The sequence below is a fragment of the Rhinolophus hipposideros genome (assembly GCF_964194185.1).
Source record: "Rhinolophus hipposideros genome assembly, chromosome: 5".
In the NCBI taxonomy this organism is placed as follows: domain Eukaryota; kingdom Metazoa; phylum Chordata; class Mammalia; order Chiroptera; family Rhinolophidae; genus Rhinolophus; species Rhinolophus hipposideros.
In genome coordinates this window covers 17,328,132-17,348,747 of record NC_138051.1, presented here as the reverse complement: position 1 = coordinate 17,348,747, position 20,616 = coordinate 17,328,132, and the positions used below count along the sequence as shown (strand labels likewise).

Genomic DNA, 20,616 nt, shown 5'->3' with positions numbered 1-20,616 from the left:
CCATGTCAGGTTTACAACTGTAACCTTGAAATAGGAAATCAGTCTCTTTGTTCTTATAGGTTTGGCCAAGTTTTCTCAAATAAACAAAAACCAGTTTCCTAGCATGTGCTATAACAGCTTGATAACAATTTAGCACCTATGCAAAAAGAAAGAGTCAGGGATTATAAAATCACTTAGAATGTATTATTTCTAGGCTGAGCAGACATAAGTCTTTGAGGATTAATTTCATGCTGAGGGTTAAATTTCACTTTCACGATAGGCTAACCATTGCCCGGGGCTGCACAGATAATGAACCTGCCAAGGGATTAGCAAGGAAACACTTGTGTTATTATAAAGCGGGTACACTTCCCTTTCTAACCAAGTTCATCCTACATGACATTAACAAATTACTCCCTCTCTCTGCCCACATTTCAATATAATGTGAGCCAGCAAGTGACCCGAACCAATAGGACACGAGATAAGATCTTCTCAGTGCTTGAATGGCTATTAAACTCGGCTGAGAGAGCTAGACCTCCTGCAGGGAAACACAAGGCATTTTATCTCCAAAGGGCCCCTGCCTCCACTGCAGAGACCTTTCTTTGGACATACAGCCTCTAAACGGACACAATGCCAAGAGGTAGAAATGTTTTAATATAAACATTTAGCCCACAGAAAAGGCACTCCCAAAAAACACAAATGATACAATTCATTTGTGATAAACTCACAGAGACCTAATATTTTCTAAATAAGAGTTTAATGGTTTAACATTTGCTGAAATATGTATTCAGAGAGATTTCTGATTTTTCAGATGAAAGTATCCATTTCTCAAGAGAGCCTTTCTGAAATAACGTCTATGTTCATAGACATCAAATCTGTTAGCTTCTTCTCAGAAGATCCTCTTCTCCTACTGGGGGTTAGAGTAGTGCATTCCTTCTGTGCAGAGGTCCCTCCATTCTCTGCATGGCATTCATCACTGCCTCGCTTCAATTGTGGTTTCTAGGTACTTGCTTTGTTTTTACTACTTGTCTGTAAGCTCCCTGAGGGCAGGGAGTTCATCTTCCTTTTGCCTCCCCTCCAGAGTCTGACCAAATAGCTTCACAGAGTGGACACTCAGCTCAGTTGGCAAAATGAATCTAACCAGTCTGTCCGTTTGACCATATCCTGATTCCATTGCACAATGTTTGGAGCAAAGAAAATCTAATGAATATGCAGAATATGTGGTTCTTGTTATCTATGAAGTTAATTTAGGAGTGCTTAGTATAAATCAGGAGTCCTTTTGTTAAGAAGCTCTTCTGTCATTCAACAGACCTACTACTTCAAAGTGAGACCTGCTACTTCTGTAACCTGCTAATAAGCAGAAGGAGGAGAAAATGTGGAATGTTTAGGACATTGGTATTTGCTGCAACCCAACGTGGTTCAAACCATGAATCTTATGAGAAAACATAATACAGTGTTCTTATGATGTCTTAGTATAACTCTGTTCAAAATATCGTCTTGTGAACAGTAGATAATGTTTCTAGAAAGTCACATTCTTATTTGCCAGTTTGAAGGCTTTCGAACTGGGCCCGTCACGATCTTGTTGCATGTCATATATGTTCTCAGACGAATAGACTATGTAGTTCTTACACACATGCTAACATGAAAGCATCATGTAATGATGATGGAGGGATCTGAACTTGGACCTCTGTGCTTTGCTAGACTAAAGCACTACATGAGCCCATGTTTGAGAAGGCAGTTTTGGTAGGATGGTGGAGGTGGGTGTCGGAGTACCTGGGTACGGAAACAACCAGAGGGCAGGGAAAATAGCTGGAGACAGGAAGAGTATTCTTCATGAAAACGTTAGGTAGTTAAGAAAAAGGAGAGAGAGGACAATAAAAAGAGGAATTAATAAGAAGGTTGTGAAAGGATGGGGGAGACGAGCACATTTGTAGTTAGAGAGGAAAATCAGGTTAGAGGGGAAAACTGAAGAAGCAAAAGAAAGAAGGCATAGAGTAAGTCCTAGAGGAGTAGAATCAAGAGGAACTAATCATAGAAAGGAGACCAGATATTTCCTCTTTAAAAACAAAAATAAAGACCATTTGTACACCTGACATGAATATAACATTATATTGCAACTGTAATTGAAAAAACAAAATAAACGCAAGAGAAGCCACACAGGTTTAAGCCAGAGTAGAGGAATTTTGAAGGAAAACATGGCAGATGTCCCCAGTTTCCTCAGTAGAAAAGAAGGCAAGTTCACATGTAGAGAGTGATGGGAAGGTATGTGACTGGTGGCTTGTGGAGTGAAAGGAAACCCAGAGAGACTTCTATGTAGGATGAAGGGGACCTACATATCGAAAAAGAAATTAAGTAGAAGTACTGCCAAGTTGCTGTGGGACCAGAGACCATGGAGCTGGGATGACATGTGACTGAAATGGCTGACTCTGGGCATCCAGACTGAGAGCCAGGTGAAATCAGAAGGGAGTGAGGGGAGAATATGTGGAGAAGGAATTGGGGACAATAGTCCTAAATGGGATGAAGCGGGGGTGCAGCACACACAAGAGAGGGGAACAGGGGAAGGGCAAGAAGAGGGGTGTTTCAGATTCAACATCAGGGAGGTGAGTTTTCAGTTACCACCCCGCATGGAGACGAAAGCAGAGCTAGTGCAGGAACTGTGAGGACAAAAGGTGATATGCATGGCGGACAGCCCGGTGATGCCAGCAGGGAACAGGCTATGGAATGCTGGAGGCTCACGAGGCCATGTTCAGGCAGTTGGTAAATGACCAAGGGATGACAGAGAAAGATGCTGAGTGAGGGTCAAGAATAACGGCACGGCAAGTGAGGAGCATGCCAGCCCTTGTGTGAAGTGAGGAGAGGAGGAGCAGTGGCCTCCTCTGGAGGGTTCCGAGAGGGTCAGGTATGAAAGGGGGACAAGGAGAGGAGGAGGAAATGTCTGATGTAAAGGTCGGCGGTACTAGTGAACAGTGGCTCGAGGTGGAGCCAGTTCAGGGAGACCTCTGGATGTCCGAGCCTGGGATCAGACAGCAGGACACAGCAGTGGACGCCCTGGCTTTCTCAGCTCCAGTCACATGTCGCCACACTGTACTTTCATGATCCATCCATATAGCTAAAGCACGACTGCGTCACACCGGAGAACTTTCCACTACCATGATCTCAGACTTGGACTTGTTGCTGTCTTGTTCCCCTCATTGTTTTGGTGAGTGAGCTCGTTAGCGCTGTGACTCAGTGTCCATTACTCTCTCCTCGTCTCACTCCCAGGGCAGCTGGGCCTGAAGATGGGCTCCAGGTCTCTACTAGGGATGAGCCCTGGGAACCAAGACATCACCTCAGAGGCAATGGAAGACATTATAAATACAGGTGGTTTACAGCTTTTCCCATGGAGGGCTGGCTTTACAATCGTGGTCCTCACACCAGACTAGTACCACAAACAACAAGACCAATCATGGAGGGAACTTAAGTCGGAGGTAAGAGGCGTACTGTGAGGAAACGAAGACATCCAGGCTGCTGGGAGCACTCTGAAATTATGCAGAGTGCTCACAGCTGCCAGGGCCCTCCCTCTGCTTTCCCCACTAGGTAAGAACGTGGGCTTGCTGATGTGGGATTCAGCTGAAAAACAGAGAATCTCTGATAGCTGTAAAGATTTCCTACCTTCTTCCTGAAGAATGAAATAAGCACAAATTTTAAAGGAGCTGTAGCTCAGCAAAACAGTTCCTTCTCAAACACAGGCACTAGCAGTTGCACAGCCCTATTGGGTTTTGGATGTTTTGAGGGAGCCCCACTGGGACACACAGCACCTGCACCGCCTTTGGGTAGCCACCTAGCTTCAACTAAGATTGTGTAGCTTCTGCTAAATAACTCAGGACTGTAATATACACTTTACAGAGCATGACCGCGTGGTCTCTTCCTGCCAAGCTGTAGCCTACTCAAGGTAATGTGACTAGGGTGTAACAAACAGGATGTGATATCATAAGCCTGACACGTAGAAAGATGGCCTGGTCTGCAGAAAATCAATTTTAGAGATGGGCAAAAAAAAATTCAGGAAGGTTAGAAGGTGGGAAAAGATAAGTGCTAGAAGCAATTTATATTACTTTAACTGACATTCTAGACTACAGTATCAGGGAGATATTATTTGGCACATTAGTCAGCATTCCTGTTCATGGTAGCATGAAACAGTGATGCTTATCTCTAGAGCTGAGTGGAAAGTCTTATTAATTTGTTAGTAGTCAGTAGTTGCCAGAAGAAACACACCTTTCCTATATGTAAGCATTTTAGTTGGTTAAGTACATCATACCAGTATATCGATTAGTCTCTTAATGGAAATTTCAAGTTGTTACAAGGTTAGTGCCTTTTTCAACATCTTACTTGCAATGGAGTGTGCATTCTATAAGCTGCTAAAAAGCATTCGGATGAATGAAGTTCTTTAATCTACATAATTACTATATAAAATATATTTACGATATTTGTATTTGATGTTTCCTTTAAAGCAGTCACTGAAGTTCATCCAAGATCACTTATAGTAATTCTCCACTTTCCATATGAAGGTTATTAAGCCTTAATTAAAGTGCATTTATAGTCAATCATGAGAGGTTCTCTTTCAAATTATATTGAGAAATTGTATTATAAATCCCCATGATCTTAACATATTAACTAATCTCTCAAACCAAATTTCTGATCATAGAGTATGTGCATTTGTATGTACGAGGGGATATGTAATAAACATTCATTGAGTATCTGCTATGAGGTGGATCTTTTCCCCAGAAAACACAGAACTGGAAACATAAACAACTAGTTTTGTTTAGATAATTAGTGTATTTTTGCTGGTAAATCATCTCCATAGCTTACATGGAACTGACCAAAAGGAACTAAATTAACTTTCCTACAGCTCAATGTAGTAAAAGGCCATGTTGTACATAACACTTAATGACACCTTTCAGCTCTGATGAGTTAATTTGACATATCAGAAACTAATTCCCCTTTCTGCCCTTGAATCCAGTCATATGTTGACAAAAAAAAAAAAAAAAAAAAAACTGGGACAAAAAGCTCCGATGCAAAAGAAATGTACTCTGGAGATTCAGAAGATGTAACTCACTTTTGGGAGACAGTCCAAAGTTGGTGAGAAATGAACTATGACTTGAGGGGAAAGAAATGACTTAAGCCCTAACTGTCCTCACAGCACCACCAGAGGTGACCTTCCAGAGGTCACCTGGGGCTCGCAGAGCTAACTCCACGAGAACATTCTTTGACAGAGTAGAACTGAATTCACGGTCAAAAGCAAAAATGAGAGTTTTAAAAGAAAAAAATTCTGATTCAAGAAGTCACTGGGAAAAACCCATGAGAGTTAATCCGTTTGTGATTAGAGACAGGAAACTTTTCGAATGGATAACAAAAGGAGGAGTTTATTTCAACCACAAAATATTTGTTTGTCTTTATCTTTTGAAATGCTGAAGCAAAATAACTGTTATGTTATCCCTACTTGGATTATCTTTTATCTACCAAATATTTGGTGTTCTCAATATCATTTAAAAAGAAAAAATTCTCCGAATAGATAACCTGAGCAAATTCTTTACTAGCCTCATTAATGAGAACAGAAGAATCAGTTTGTTTTGGACAGACTAGACTCATATAAAATTTCTTGAAATGCATTGTCCTTCAAATGGCTTGATAACATCGATTTCCTGAGATTAGGCTCTGAACAACTAAATATCTACCCCAAAGTTTCCTTAATATTATAAAATAGAATTATATAACACAACAAGTTTCTCAAAGTCTTTCTAAATTTCAATGAACTGTGAGTTCCAAAAATTGTAGGTGAATAATTTTTCAATAGATCTTATATGCCAGAAAAAAGGGAAAAAGAACTACAAAGATAAGCAGGATAGCGTGGAAAACAGTGACAGCTTTGATAGTAGTATTTTGGGTTTGAATACCAGTTCTACCACTTAGCTGTAAAACCAAGAACAGCACTGACCTGCTCTGAATCTAAACATAATATATTGGGGGATGAAATGAAATTATATATGGCAATATGTTGGACATAAAGCCAGCACCAATTAAATGTCAATTCTTTTCCCTTTAAGAACTTTGAATAAGCGAAATTCTCTTTTCTCTTCTTATGAAGAATTAAACACAGAAGCCCTGCGTTTCTTGAAGTGTAGAGTATCAGCCTGTCCTTAGTTTGTCTATTATATTAGTACACAAGGATTTCAAAATTATCAGTTTTCTCTCTCATGAAGACATTACCCTTCTTAAAATAAAACTACTGCGTACCTTCTAAATGGAAAATACACATAGCTAAACACACAAAAGCATCATTCAGGACTCAATTAACTCTGTACGAATAACTGTGGTGCTTTTGCTTCTATAACAAGTATGCATGACTTTTGTTATATTGCTTCTGGCCACTCTTCACACTTCTTCCTCAAATGTACAAAGTCCTCCAGAATTCATAACTACACCCTTTACCCAAAGGTTCCACTCGTCTCCCAGGCCAGAAGTCTCAGAATCACTCTGTAGTTTTCTCCTTTCCTTGCATTCCCTGATCATCATTTATCCTCAAATTTTATTTTAAAGATCTTCAGATTTGTCTTTTCCTCTCCATTTCCACTGATTTAATATAAGGTCTATATTAACTCACACCTGTGATCATTCATTAACTCTAGTCTCTTTACTTACTCCTATTTGTAACTAACAGTCTATTTTAATATTATAATACTATTTCCCTCCAATTAATGCCCTGCTCAAGAATATACAGTGGCTCCATTGCCTAGTTCACTAAAATCAAACATATGTGTCTTGGGATTAATATCCTCTATAATTTGTTATCATTCCACTTAACATCCTCCATAATCTATTATCATTCCACTTGTCGTTTTAGTTTCTGCTTTTCTCTAAACCATCCCTTCTGTCCAGGTAAGTAAGGCCAATGCACTGACCCCAGACTACTAATTTCCTCTGTGCTTCACTCATGCTATTTTTTTCCTCTTGGAAAACTCTTTTACCATATCTTTTATCTAAATCTTATTCATAGCCAGAAACCCTGCCTGAAGACTTTGGCTCTCTCCCTCTTCTCTGAATTTTATTTAGATTAGCTCCAAATTTTCTTCTAATTTTTCCACATATTTTGCCTCCTGAAATAAATTGTAAATTCCTAGGGGAGACGTGTCCTATTTTTTTATGCATTCCCCGCTTAGCCTGGAGTCTGTACTCAAACATCTGACTCAATGATAAACTAGCGTGTTGGAACACCAGGCTGCTAGTTGCCTAGTATTCGTTCTTCTCTTCTTCCTAATAAAGTCCCTGATTTTATTTGGGGCAACAATATTCCCAAGGGAAAGACTATATTTCTCAACCTTCCATACAACTTGGTGAGGTGCTGGCAGAAATTATTACGCGAGGCTCCCAGGAGACCACTTAGAAGGTGGCTGACTCAACTAGGAAGCATATTCTTTTTGCCTGGGAGCTGGACCTATCCGTGGAGCTTTGGCAGCCATTTTGGATTATGAAGTAACTTTGTAAAGGATGGAAGCTACAGACAACAGATAGAGAAGTCAGAAGACAGGAGGATGTATCCCTGATGAAATTATAGGACAGTACTCCAGATTTATTTGGGAAGGAAGGCTCCCTATTATTGACACAGATAACACATTTCCTAACTTATGTTGGTGCCAATTAAGGAAAAAGAGGCTTGGGTGTAAGGTGGCATAAAGTGATGAGGAAATCACCATCCTTGGTATAAGCAGGAAAAGAACAAGTGGGAAAGGTTTAAAAACACAGAGTATCAAAGGGTGCACCCATATGGCACTTCCATCCCAGTGCTACAGAAGCAGAAACCTGAGTTGGGGGAGGCAGGAAGATGTGGGGCTAGGAGAGAGAAGCACCAGGATCCATTATTCTCAGGGAGCTGACCGATGAATACGAAGCGGAAAGAAGTTGCTAAGGAAAATGTTCAGTACCAGGTGGGCTGGAGCCTAGCTCATACTATACATAAATCCTTGGTGAAGAAATTCATATGTCAAGTAACGATATTCACAGTAGCTATCAATTCAACCTAAAAATCCTGATTAGGTCGGATGTTGCAGGATCAAAACTCCTGGCTGACCTAACAAAGGCAAAGCTATTAGAATTTTACTGTTAACGCCACTGGCAGCAGCAGCAGAGACCACTCATTGACTTAATCAGTGTACTATTCACTTCGCCTATATAATTTTAATTTAATTATTAAAACAGTCCTGTGAGGTAAATACTACAAATCTCATTGGTACAACTCATCTCATCGGTTTTTAACATTTTGCTACACATTTTTTCTCTCCTCGTCTGTCACTCCATGTGTACGTAAATAAAACATGAATATTTTGCTGAATCACTTGATATTAAATTGAAGACATGATGACACTTCACCTCTAAATACAACAGCGTGTATCTCCTAAGAATAAATAAGGACATTCTCCAACATAACCAAATGCCATAATTTCACTCATGAAATTCAGCTTTGCTACAATAATAATATCTAATATTCAGTCCACATTCAAATCGCCCAGTTGTCCAATAACATCCTTTGTAGATTGTTTGCTGTGCTCAGTACCACAGATTACATTCAATTGTCATGTCCCTTTAGTATCCCTTAGTCTAAGAGAGCTCCCTGACCTTTTATTTGGTTTTCAAGACATTGACCTTTTTGGAGAATACAGACCAGGTGTTTGCAGAATGTCCCACAATGTAAATTTGACTGACTCTTTCCTCACAATTTTTCATGTTAAACATAAACATTTTTGATAAAAGTATTACATAGGCAACGTTGTGTCCTTTGCATGTGTCGCTCTGTCCTATTATAGTTGGGCAAAGCTATAGATTTTAATGCTCTACAGTACTAAAGAAGTCAGCTATTTCAAAAGCAACTAACTTATGAGCATGCAAATCCAGCATTAATCAGGTTAGTAACAATTTACTCAGCACTCATTTTCTTGTCACACCTTAAGAACATATCCTTCCTAATTTACAACTCCCCTTCAATGAGAGAAATAAGAGTGTTTTCTTATTTATGACAGGTTTTATATCAAGGAGAATTGTTCCTTCTTCAGATAATATGCGGGCATCACTCACTCTTCCCTTTCAGGTGCCCTTGCTAGAAGCTGGGTACAGATGGGTACCAGCGGCACACAAGGGGAGAACCCAGCAAACTCTTATTACCTGGAGAAGGAGTGAGGAAGAGATGAAGCCAAATCTGCAATATGATCCCCGACTACTCAATCATTTCCATTTTATTTTACCTAATGAGGCAGGAGTTAAAATGCTGACCTGATCAGAGTCAGATGGAAGCCTTAGAGAAGCAGGTCCCCCACTGCTCTCCTGTCCCGACACCCTTTGTTACCTCCAAGCGAGCTGAGACCAGGCTGTGAACCATGTAAATAGAAGGCTTCCAGGTTAATGAAAAGCTTCAGCACCATTCAAAAATCTGGACACAGGGGCATGCCGTCTCCTAATCCAAAGAAACTTCATGCAGCTCAGTAATAAAGTTTAATGAATGCTGGTCATTTTGAATCATGAGCCTGAGAGCCTAGCCAAGGGCTAATAGTTTCCTTATAGAATCTTTCCTCTAGCTGGGACACAGCAAGTATTTGAAAGCTGCATGGGAAGCCAGAGTCGTACATGAAATGTAATATTCCATATGCCCAAATCCAAGGGGAAGTTTTTGAAAAGGGCAGTAAACATTTCTCAGAAGCTGATGTTTTTATTAGGTGATGGCATGCTTGGTGCGGCATTTCATTAATTAGCTGCAAAAGGAACTTTCTTTCAACGCCATGTCAGATTTGACCTATTGTAAGCATGTAAGCACAGTACAAAGCCAGCCTACAAAGTAGCTTCTCCATCTTTCTAGGGGCATACACTTATAAGGAAAGCTAACAATTTAACTAAAACTGAACCCTGGAAAAATTCACCTCTCCTGGATACTTGAGCATGGATTTGTTTTACATTAATTTTAAAATCTGACTATCCTAATTGCCTAGAATAGCAACATAGAAATGGATGGGTTTCTGAAAAAAGAATGCATCATTTTCAGAGTGCATGAAAAAAACCATATAGAAAAATGTAGGGATCAAATGCAACTTTCACACAGATGGATACAAACCTTATACCCTTAAGATTCATTTAAAAATATAATAGAAATTATATTCTAGTTACCTAGCACATGGAGTTAGATATACCATAAGTCAAATCATATTCTAAAAATGTTTTTGCTTACACACAGGAGAAATCCAAAATGTGCCAAGCCATGTATGAGACACTGGGATTTTCAGGAATGTGGAGAACTTTTCCACATTTGAAAGTGCCTCAAATTGAACTATTTCAAATAAAACTTCTGTAGAAGAATATGGTCCAACTGATGGTTAAAGTACCATATTTGCCTCAAACTCCTCTTTCAACAAATAGGACTTGCTATTTATTGGCTTCCATCTATTCTTGTAAAACAATTAGCTAGGATTTTAGAAATTCTCTTGACAGGCAAGTCTGGGAATTCAATGTAAATATGGATTTGAAGATTTATGGGGTGAAATATTGTGATCGCACATCAGCGCTTCTCCACTTTTCCAGAGATCATAATTCTTGCCTCTGTTTATTATTCAGTTTATGGTTGGAGCATAACAGATGATTCATTTTTAATGTGATAAATGTTTGGGGGTTTGTTTGAGGGAAATAAAAGTTTATAGTTCAGCACTGGACATGGATAGTAAACTGGAGTGTAAGGCAATATATTTCTAAAACATGGTGATTAGGATATTTATTTGCTCCTTTATACTCAGGGCTCCAGTGAAGAGTGACTGATAGTGTTTACTTTTAAACCCCAAACCACATTACTCTGCTTTGCAACTTAATGAACTTTCTAGAAGGAATTTAAATTTTCTAAAAAAATTCAAACTATTTTCTAGTTATGAAAGGAATTTATAATTTCATATATGTAGATGGCACTTGCTAAACTATACAAAGCATCAGAGAGCAAGATGTGATGAAAACAAAGTACCCCAGACCCATAAGGACTTACAGTCCATGAAAAAAAAATAACGCTTAGAAACATGTAATAGTCTCCATTATTTGGATTATCTCTACGTTAAGCCAGACCTTTGTTTAATTCACGTATTCATCTATCCATCCATTCATGCAACAAAAATGTATTGAGCACATGCTAAATGTCAGCCATAGCTCTCATACAAGTGATACAGGAATGAACAAAGTCTGTGGCCCCACTGAGTTTATATTCTAGGGAGAGAGATGAACAGTAAACAAATAGGCAAATACACATATATGTGTAGGTCCTAATCCCTTTCCATAGTTCCCAAATCCAAATACTCAAAATATCCCCAAACCATGATTTTCCTCTAAATTTGTGCCAAACTCATTTGGTGACAAAACCTTATCTGAAAAAGAAGTGAGGCTATCTGTAGTTTTTATTCCATTCAGTGTAACTGTGTATAGGGTGAGTTGCAGAATTACTGTGTTTAATTACTGGGGTGTTTGTAATATATACCATAAGTAACTGTACTGTATTACTTTTATAAAATATAAATATTTCTGAATTCTGAAACATATCTGTCCCCAAGAATTTTTAAAAACACTTATTGAGGTGTAAGTGATATACAAAGAATTGATCATATTTAATGTACACAATTTGATGAGTTTGGACACAGATTAAACATCCATGCCACGATCAGCACAATCAAAGTAATAGACAGATCCAACTCCAACACTTCCTAGGGTTTCCGTATGTCTCTTTGTTTATATTTTTGTGATAAGAATACTTAACATGGGATCTACCCTCTTAACAAATTTGGAATGCATAATGCTGTATTGTTAACTACCATGTTTCCCTGAAAACAAGACCTAGCCAGACAATCACCTCTAATGCGTCTTTTGGAGCAAAAATTAATATAAGACCCGGTCTTACTTTACTAAAATATAAGACCGGGTATGATATAATACAATATAATATAATACCTGGTCCTATTTTACTATAATATAAGCCCGGGTTTTATACAATGTAATATAATATAATATAATATAATATAATATAATATAATATAATATAATATAATACCCGGTCTTATTTTACTATAAGACCGGGTCTTGTATGATATAAGACCAGGTCTTTAAAATATAATATAATAAATATAATAAATATAATATAATATAATAATATAATATAATATAATATAATACCGGGTCTTATATTAATTTTTGCTCTGAAAGACGCATTAGAGCTGATATCTGGCTAGGTATTATTTTGGGGGAAACACGGAATAGGCACCAGGTTTTACAGCAGATACCTACATCTTATTCATACAGCATAACTGAAATTTTATACCCCTTGAAAAACAACTGCCCATTTCCCCCACCCCTCTGCCCCGGGCAACCACTCTTGTACTCTCTGCTTCTATAAGTCTGACTATTTTAGATACTGCATATAAGCAGAATCATATAGGATTTATCCTTCTGTGACTGGCTTATTTCACTTAGCATAATAACCTTCAGGTTCACCCATGTTGTTGCAAATGGCAGGATTTCCTTCTTTTGAATGCGGAATGATATTCTATTGTATGTATATACCTCATTTTATTGATTTATTCATCTGTGCATGGGCACTTCAGTTGTTTTCATGTCTTGGCTTTTGTGAACAATGCTACAATGAAAATGGGAGTACTGATATCTTTTTGAGATCTTGATTTCAATTCTTTCGTATCTATAAACAGAAATTGTATTGCTGGATCACATGATGGTTCTATTTTTAATTTTTAGGGGGCAGTGTCCATACCATTTTCCATAGCAGCTGTACCATTTGACATACCCACTGACAGTGTACAAGCGCTTTGGTTAAGGAATTTAGATCTGTATACAACAATGTCAGGGACTGAATGAATAGATGCATGGATGAATGGATAAATAGATGCTTAGAAATACTTTTTTTTTTTCAGGTGAACCTACTAATTCCATTAAACTATGCAGCCATCAATAGATTTATACATTTTGCAATGTCTGGAACCTAAAGCCAGGTTATTCTATAATTACTGGCCCTAACATTCATTTGGCCATGTATTAGTATCTACTTTGTCTACTGAGGAGACTAAAATGAATATGACATGGTCCCCATCTTTGTAAACTACAGTCTATTAGGGGAAATAGATATGGAAAAATAAGGATGCCACACACTGTGCTAAATGCTGCAATCACCTTATTCTGCTTGGGAGAACTGGGCAGAGGAGGTGATGTTTGAGGAGCATTGAAAGATGAATAGGTGTTTGCCAGACAGAGAAGGTAAGAGAGGACCCTTCAGGAGGTGGATTTCTATGTTTAAAGGCTCACAAAATTTGAGAAGGGTATGACATGTTTGAGAAAAAGGTGAAAAGGTTACTGTGGTGGTAGCAGAGGGTGCACGGAAGGAGATAGCTACGAAGAGGAAAAGAATGGAGACAGAAGGACTGTCTGTGGCTTTGCAAAGAAGGTTAGATGTTTTTTTATAGGAGGTTTTCAGGCATGGTGGTGATTGACACACTCAGCTTCTTGCGTTGCTTCATTTTTTTGTTTCTGGAAGTAGTACAGAGGTTAGGTTTGAATGGGGATCAAGAGTGGAAGGCAGGCCTTAGAGAAGAGGTGATAATGACTGAACTGGGGCAAGGGCAGTGTAAGCAGAGGGCAGATTAAGAGACATTGCAAGGCAGACCCAAAGGGTGTGGTGATGGATGGATGTGTGCGAATGAGGGGAGTCAGGGTGTCTAAAATGGAAGACTAGGTAGAGAAAACCAGCTACAGAAAAACACCATAAACTGAGCTAATCATAAGGTGTTGCTAAATCTGATCCATCAGCCCACAGATGTTCTCCTTTTTAAGTTTTCCCCCACTTCAAAAGGTCAATAATCTGTTTTACATAACTGTGGACCCTATTCATAAGTCACAATAAGATTCGATTTTTTTTTTCTTGTACTAGGGACTTTCCAATGGGACAAGCAAAACAAGTAGACATTAAGTATATTCTCCATACTGTCAAAGCCCAGATTCGTTTCCAGTGTCAATAAATCACCATAATTAACAACCTTTCAACTGAATGGATCCCAAAGCACTTTCCAAATTATGCAACTCTGGAGGTGAATTGCCTCAGCTGTCCAACAGCTGTCAGCAGCACTGTGCCACGGAGACAGAACGAGAGGGAGGATGCAGAATCTCTAAGGAACTCCTTGCAGCAGTTAGGTTTGTGGAATGCAATTCCCCAAAACGGAACTTGGCCCAGAACAGGGTCTCATCTACTCTTGATAGAAATTCAGTAAAGCCATTCTTATCCTCAAATGGTCAACAGATTTCTCTTTCTTACAAAAGATTCCTGTGAATGGAAACAATACCAGTACTTTGCCTAAGAAAATCAGTTGTATACTTCAAGTTCCATTTCTTATTTTGGTAATGGCTTCCTTAATAGTTGATCAGGGCATGGTGGGGTTAAGCGGAACCTCATGTCTTTTCCACGTATTAAGAGATCAATAAGTAATTGCAGAATTGAATTGAATCAGGCTGTTCTGAAATCCCTTGTACTCAAATCCACTGCGTTTTTTTTTTTTTTTTTTTTTTTTTTTTTTTTTTTTTTTTTTTTTGGTCTAAGTTTGGGATTTTTGAAGGGCCATCTGTGTAACCGGATCAAATTTTAACTTTTCATTTCTCTCCCTGTTAGTTCAGGCCCAGCAGATCACAGGAAGCCCCCTAGAATATTTTCTAAATTCTGTGCTTTTTCAACTGAGGAAAGAAGGGGACTTGCAAAGTTGTAAAATCAACATTTGCAATATTCTCCGAACTCCTGATTTATTGAAAGATTTGGGTAAATACAAAAATTGATGTATTCTGAAGATTAAATGTAACACTGAAATAAATTTTAAAGATAAAATATGGGAATTTGAGTTTGTTGTAGACTACGCAGGTAGTAGTACCCTAGATAGTTCTCTCTTATTCCTCCCTGTCCCCATCTGCCCATCTGTATTTGTACCTCTTTCATTTCATATGGAGAGGACTTTAGAGAATAATCTTATGAGACACTGCCATAATAGGACACTGCCATTCAACAAATCTGATGTTAAGGAAATAACAGCGATGAAAAGCGCTTATATATGTTTCATTATAAGCAAAAACTATCACTGCTATTCTGCAAATCATTCACAACAAGTGAATTAAGTCCAGTTGACATAAATTGTTTTGCCAGTAGTGTTCTAGAGGGAGAAGTAAGAACTTGGTTCTTTTCCTATAAATTTTTTTTTTCTTTTCTATAAATTTAATGAGACAAAAGTTTCTGGATTGTCTGTCACATACAAAACACTCAGATAATACCTCTAAGGGATACAAATGAAACAAGGGAGAAGTGGCATTTCTAACGCTTTGGGGCCATGCTAATATTTGGGACATTCGATCTATGTTTCTGGTTAATCTTAAAAATCAGTTACCCAGAGCTCATTTCCTGCTAAAACTCATGCCAGAATTACAATGGACTCATTAGGATCTGTTATCTTGCGCCAGTCATTTTTCAGAACCAAAGGCTTACACTTTTTTTAAAAAAGTTGCACTAAATTTTACTTACAATTACTTGTGAATTCACTGGTTAATTAATTAAGTAACCTATCCATTAGAGTTCAAATCTTTATTGCTCTCGAGTTATGTGACAGTCTCTGGGGATCAAGTGAATGACACATCTCCTACAGCCTGAGAACTTTCGGTGCTGTGTGGATGTAGGTAAATGTACACTTAATTGGCAATACTTTGTGTATGAAGTGTGATCAAAAGATACGGTGAATATTTAAATTACAAATTTTTATTACAGTAAAAAACACATTGCCTTTAATCCCCCTCAAAATACTTTCCCTCGCTTTGAACACACTTATCCCATCATTCTTGCCACTTTCTGAGGCAGTTCTGGAAGTCCTCTTTCATGAGTATCTTTATCCTCCATCATGACAATGTTCTGTGTCACACATCTCTTCTGGTACAGCAATTTCTGTCAAATAAAAACATTACGGTGTGTCCTCACCCACCTTATTCATTGGATCGGGTCCCATGTGACTTCTGGCTCTTTCCCAAAGTCAAAATGACTATGAAAGGTAAATGTTCTGAATCAATTCAGGACATCGAGGCAGCCACGGCATTGTAACTAAAGACACTCATGGAAGAGGATTTCCAAAACTGCTTCAGAGAGTGCAAGAACGATGGGATAAGTGTGTTGGAAGCAAGAGGGCATATTTTGAGGGGAATTAATGACAATGTGTCTTTTACTGTAATAATTGTTTTTAAAATTTAAACATTCACCATATGTTTTGATCACACATTGTATTATGATAAGGGAAGTGCTGTGATAAGGTACAGTTGGGGGGGGCACGCACACAGTAGCAGGCGGATATGTGACCCTAACATATGAGGGAGAAGGCCTTCCAGAGGAAGTGACGTGTAAACAAAGACCTAAAGTATGAGGAACTAGCCCGGGAAGGGGGAAGGAACGGTGGCGGGAGAAGACTGTTCCAAACAGAGGAACCAGCATGGGAAAAAAAGGCAGAGCAAAACTAGAGAGTGGTGCTTGGGTCACAGAGTTCAGGAAGAGAGGATGGAGGGAGAGGCAGATAAAAATACACGCAGGGGACAGATGTGACAACCTGGTAAGCAGGGCTGAGGAGTGTGGACTTTATCCTGAGTGTAAATGGGATCTGAGCTCCAAAGATCAGAGAGGAGCCCAAACTTTATCTAAACACATGTTATCCTGACTCCCTGGCCCAGAAAGCAAACAAGATATACATGCATGCTTCCAATCACACCAATACAGATTCACAGAGAAGTAATGACTGCTACCAATGACTGACTCTTTGCCAGAAATTGTATGCATTCTACATACATCATAGCCTCTAACACAACTATTCCATTTGGTGGACATCACAATCTCTATTTTACAGATTAGAAAACTGGGGAACAATTAAGTAAATGATCAGTTCACGCTATTAGTAAGCCATAGAATCAAGACTTGAAACTGTCTTGCTCTAAAATTAAAATTCTATACCTTAGCTTGCCAGTTACATAAAGCAGAAGATAATGCAAAAAAATTTCCGCTGGCAGTCTCTCTTAAGAAAAAGGCTTACAATCACAGAAGACCACTTCATCAGAACTCAGATTTGTCTACCTTTTCTTCTAGTCCTTCAAAAATGGTACAGGGTACCTTGTAACCACACTGAAAAACTGAATGATAGTTTATTACTTTGTTATAATATATGACTTTCTCCACATTACCTGTACTCTCCGGGCATCTAATAGAGCCATAGCACAGGGTACAAAAGTCTACTAAAGTCTCTGCAGAGATTTTAGCACCATTCTGCCAAAAAGGACAGCAGGGATTCAGCATCTATTTAGGAAGCAATATTTTGTTCTTGATTATGCTCCATGGGACTGTTGCATTCACTACTAGAAATTCAGATTTAATGCATAATACAAGGAATACACAGAGGGACCAGGGCAGGTGACAGAGAATCCTGTTTTCTCCACTGATTCTTTCCTGGCGGAAACGTGATTGAAGATTGTGACATTGTAACAGACCTCTTTAAATAAGAGATACAATTGAAGATTTTAAACTACAATGCAATGAATTGCTTGGTATCGCTATATAAAGGAAAATATTCTAATTATGAACAAGCTAACAGATGCTGCAGTCATTAATTGTTTATTAAACTTACTCTTTACTATGCACAAAATAAAGTAGATAAGATAACCTGGGAGCCATATGTGTCACATGATTTGTTAGGGCCCAATCACACCTAATTTTAGTGGCTGAAGAAAAAAAGGCAAGCAATTAAGGGAGAGTTTGGTCAGCTTCTGTTCAACCAAGGACGGAAACCTGCACAGCTGGAGACAATTCTGAGCAAATTGATCAGAATTCCTTTACCTTAACTAGAGCCTGGTGAACAAGTCGATACCCATGGCTTTCTATAATCAGGCAACAAGAATTTAAGAACCCAGAAAGGCAAGTCACCTTGGAATATTCAATAGCTCTAACCCATGTCATTTTAAGGAGCAGGGACACCTGTTAGTTTGGGATAAGGCAGGCTATTTTTTATGAATAATGTAATTTGCTTAGTAACAAAATGCCCAATCCAGTGCCAGGAGAATTAATCAGTTGGATGTGGCTGATTAGAAAATAAACTGATAAACAAGACAAATGGGAACTGGAAAACGTATGAAAATTATTAGTCTCAATGGCATCATAGTGGGGTATTCAAAATGCTGTGTCTCCTATGGAAAAAAAAAAAGAGACTTACATTTCAATGTGTGTCCTCCAAATGAGCAGCTAAGAGTCTCCTCTAAATCGTTAATCCCCAGAAGCCCAAGATGGGTTGCTTTATATATACTGATGTTTCTTCTTCACTTGCTTGCCAGCATGATGACCACATCCCCCAAAAAAGTCTTTTCCTGGGACAGATCAGCTCCTTTAAGGAGGTCTCTCTAATTCCTAAATAATGAACATGGTACTCTGGAAGGATACCAAGCATATTAAACATTTGGAAGAGTTAGTGAAAACATTGTTCTATGTTTTTTTAAAAAATAATAAAATAGATCTACCTCCCCTCAAACTTACGATTATTTTTGCAGTTGCAGACTTTAACTCAAAGCCAAAAAGTACTGGAAGTACACTCGTTGCTATCCAAATGAGCATGCTAGGTATCCTTTCCTCTATTGCCTGGAGCAGGAAGAATCTACCAGGCATAACAACAGAAATGATGATAAACTCCAGTCTGTTTCCACCAGCCAGCAAAAGTGAACCCAGTTAGTATGCGTTAGCATGGAAGCACTCTTCCTCAATTCTACATCTTTTCTTAACTATACCATTGCTATTTAGGGAAAAAAAAACCCAAAGCTAACAATTAGACACACCTGCTTAAAGTGCCCTGTGCTCTGTTCACACTTCATGGTGTATCTTAAAGTGACAGCGTATTAAAATGTCAATGTGATTCCTGTGCATTATGTGGCTATAACAGCTGAAAGTACAATTAGAGTTCCTAGCATTATGTAACTGAAGTTGACTCATTTGGAGTGTCTCAAATTCATATATTGCATGAAATAGGTAATTTTCACAAGACCTAACAGCTTAGAAAAAATGGAAATGTACCTTCGCATGAACTTATAAATTCCTATTGGCTTTCCTGTTTGTGTGTTAAAAACATACTCATAGTATTCTTTGGGAGTCTGCCGTCATGTGTTAGGCATAATACATAAAATTTTGGATGAGGAAATTGTGACTCTAATATGTCCAAGACAAACACACAGCCAACCATACTGAGTTTTAAATATATATTTTAAAAAACCATACAGGAAACACTCCTAAAACTTTACATGGAAACCAAATATACTGAATTTAAATATAATGAATATCATAAACATGAAATGGGATCAAATTGCTTCCATGCACTGAGAAAGGAAAATTGTAAATCTGTTAGAATATATATCCCTGATAATAAATTGTGACATTCTTATTGTGAAAATCAGGAGTGCTGTAAAGTACTTATACTGTAAAATCATCTCAGTAGCCAAAATAAAATAGAATATTACAAAGGAATTTGGCACTAAAACCAAAACAACAATTGTTCAAGGGGAAACAGTATGATTAAATTGTTCATTTGAAATCTGTAATGATAAGATATGAATCACATACTCCAGACAAATGTTTTGGCAGGGCTCTGCTTCCATTAAAATCTCCCAAGGACAACCCTAAAATTGCAAAATCTGAGAAGCTGTCCGAGTTGTACTCAAGAAATGCCTTCCACAGAAGATTGTCTGCACACTTCTCAGCAGAACCCTATACAATTTCAATTTATCAACCTCTTATAAACAAACACTTAGCTGCCTCTGAAAGATGGTGTAGCGAGGACACACCGTTTTTTTTCTATCTGAGCATTCATTTCTAACTTCTAGAAATCGCTTCCTAATTTGCTAAGCAGCGCCAGCACCAGCCTGATTCCCTCATCTCTGAGGACTCCTGCTCTCAGCCCAGGCCCTCACACCCAGTTCCTGTGTGGAGCCTGGCTGCTATCGTACTCCTGAGAAGCCCCCTCCGCTGCCCGTCTGGACATGCACACGTGCACTTACGTCACTAAATAATTGGAAACACAGGGAAATGCGCTTCGACGGCTTCAGTTGCTCCAGCTTGGCTACTCCTGGTTCTGCTGGACCAGTGACAAATGCCACAGCTTTTTAATGGTCTGATCCCTGGGACTTTCATCAGCCAACACCCTATTTTTCAGAGGTCTAAGGTGTCCTCCGAGACCCTCCAACAAACACTGCTGCATTATGCACCTAGCACAGTCCATATATTGTCTATTTTCCCCACTTTTATAGAAAAGTAGGAGAGTGGAAATCTTTTAAGCTATAGAAACCAGAACTATATGTATAAGTGTACATTTCAACTCAGATTTGACAACCAGTAGATTGATGTGACCTGTGTACATTTAAAGCAATATTTAAAGTTGAGATATATCATTCTCTTACTCATTCCTTCAGTTAGCACTTATATAATATTTATTTGGTACCAGGCACAGTGCTAGATGCTAGGAGTACAGATATAACTGTGACATGATCTCATATTTCAACAGA

General features: G+C 38.5%; 1 protein-coding gene across 1 annotated transcript in view; it reads right to left on the bottom strand.

Moving 5' to 3' along the window:
* The window catches only part of SLC25A21 (solute carrier family 25 member 21), a 450,807-nt gene that overhangs the window by 141,573 nt on the left and 288,618 nt on the right, over nt 1-20,616 (bottom strand). The window lies entirely within an intron of this gene.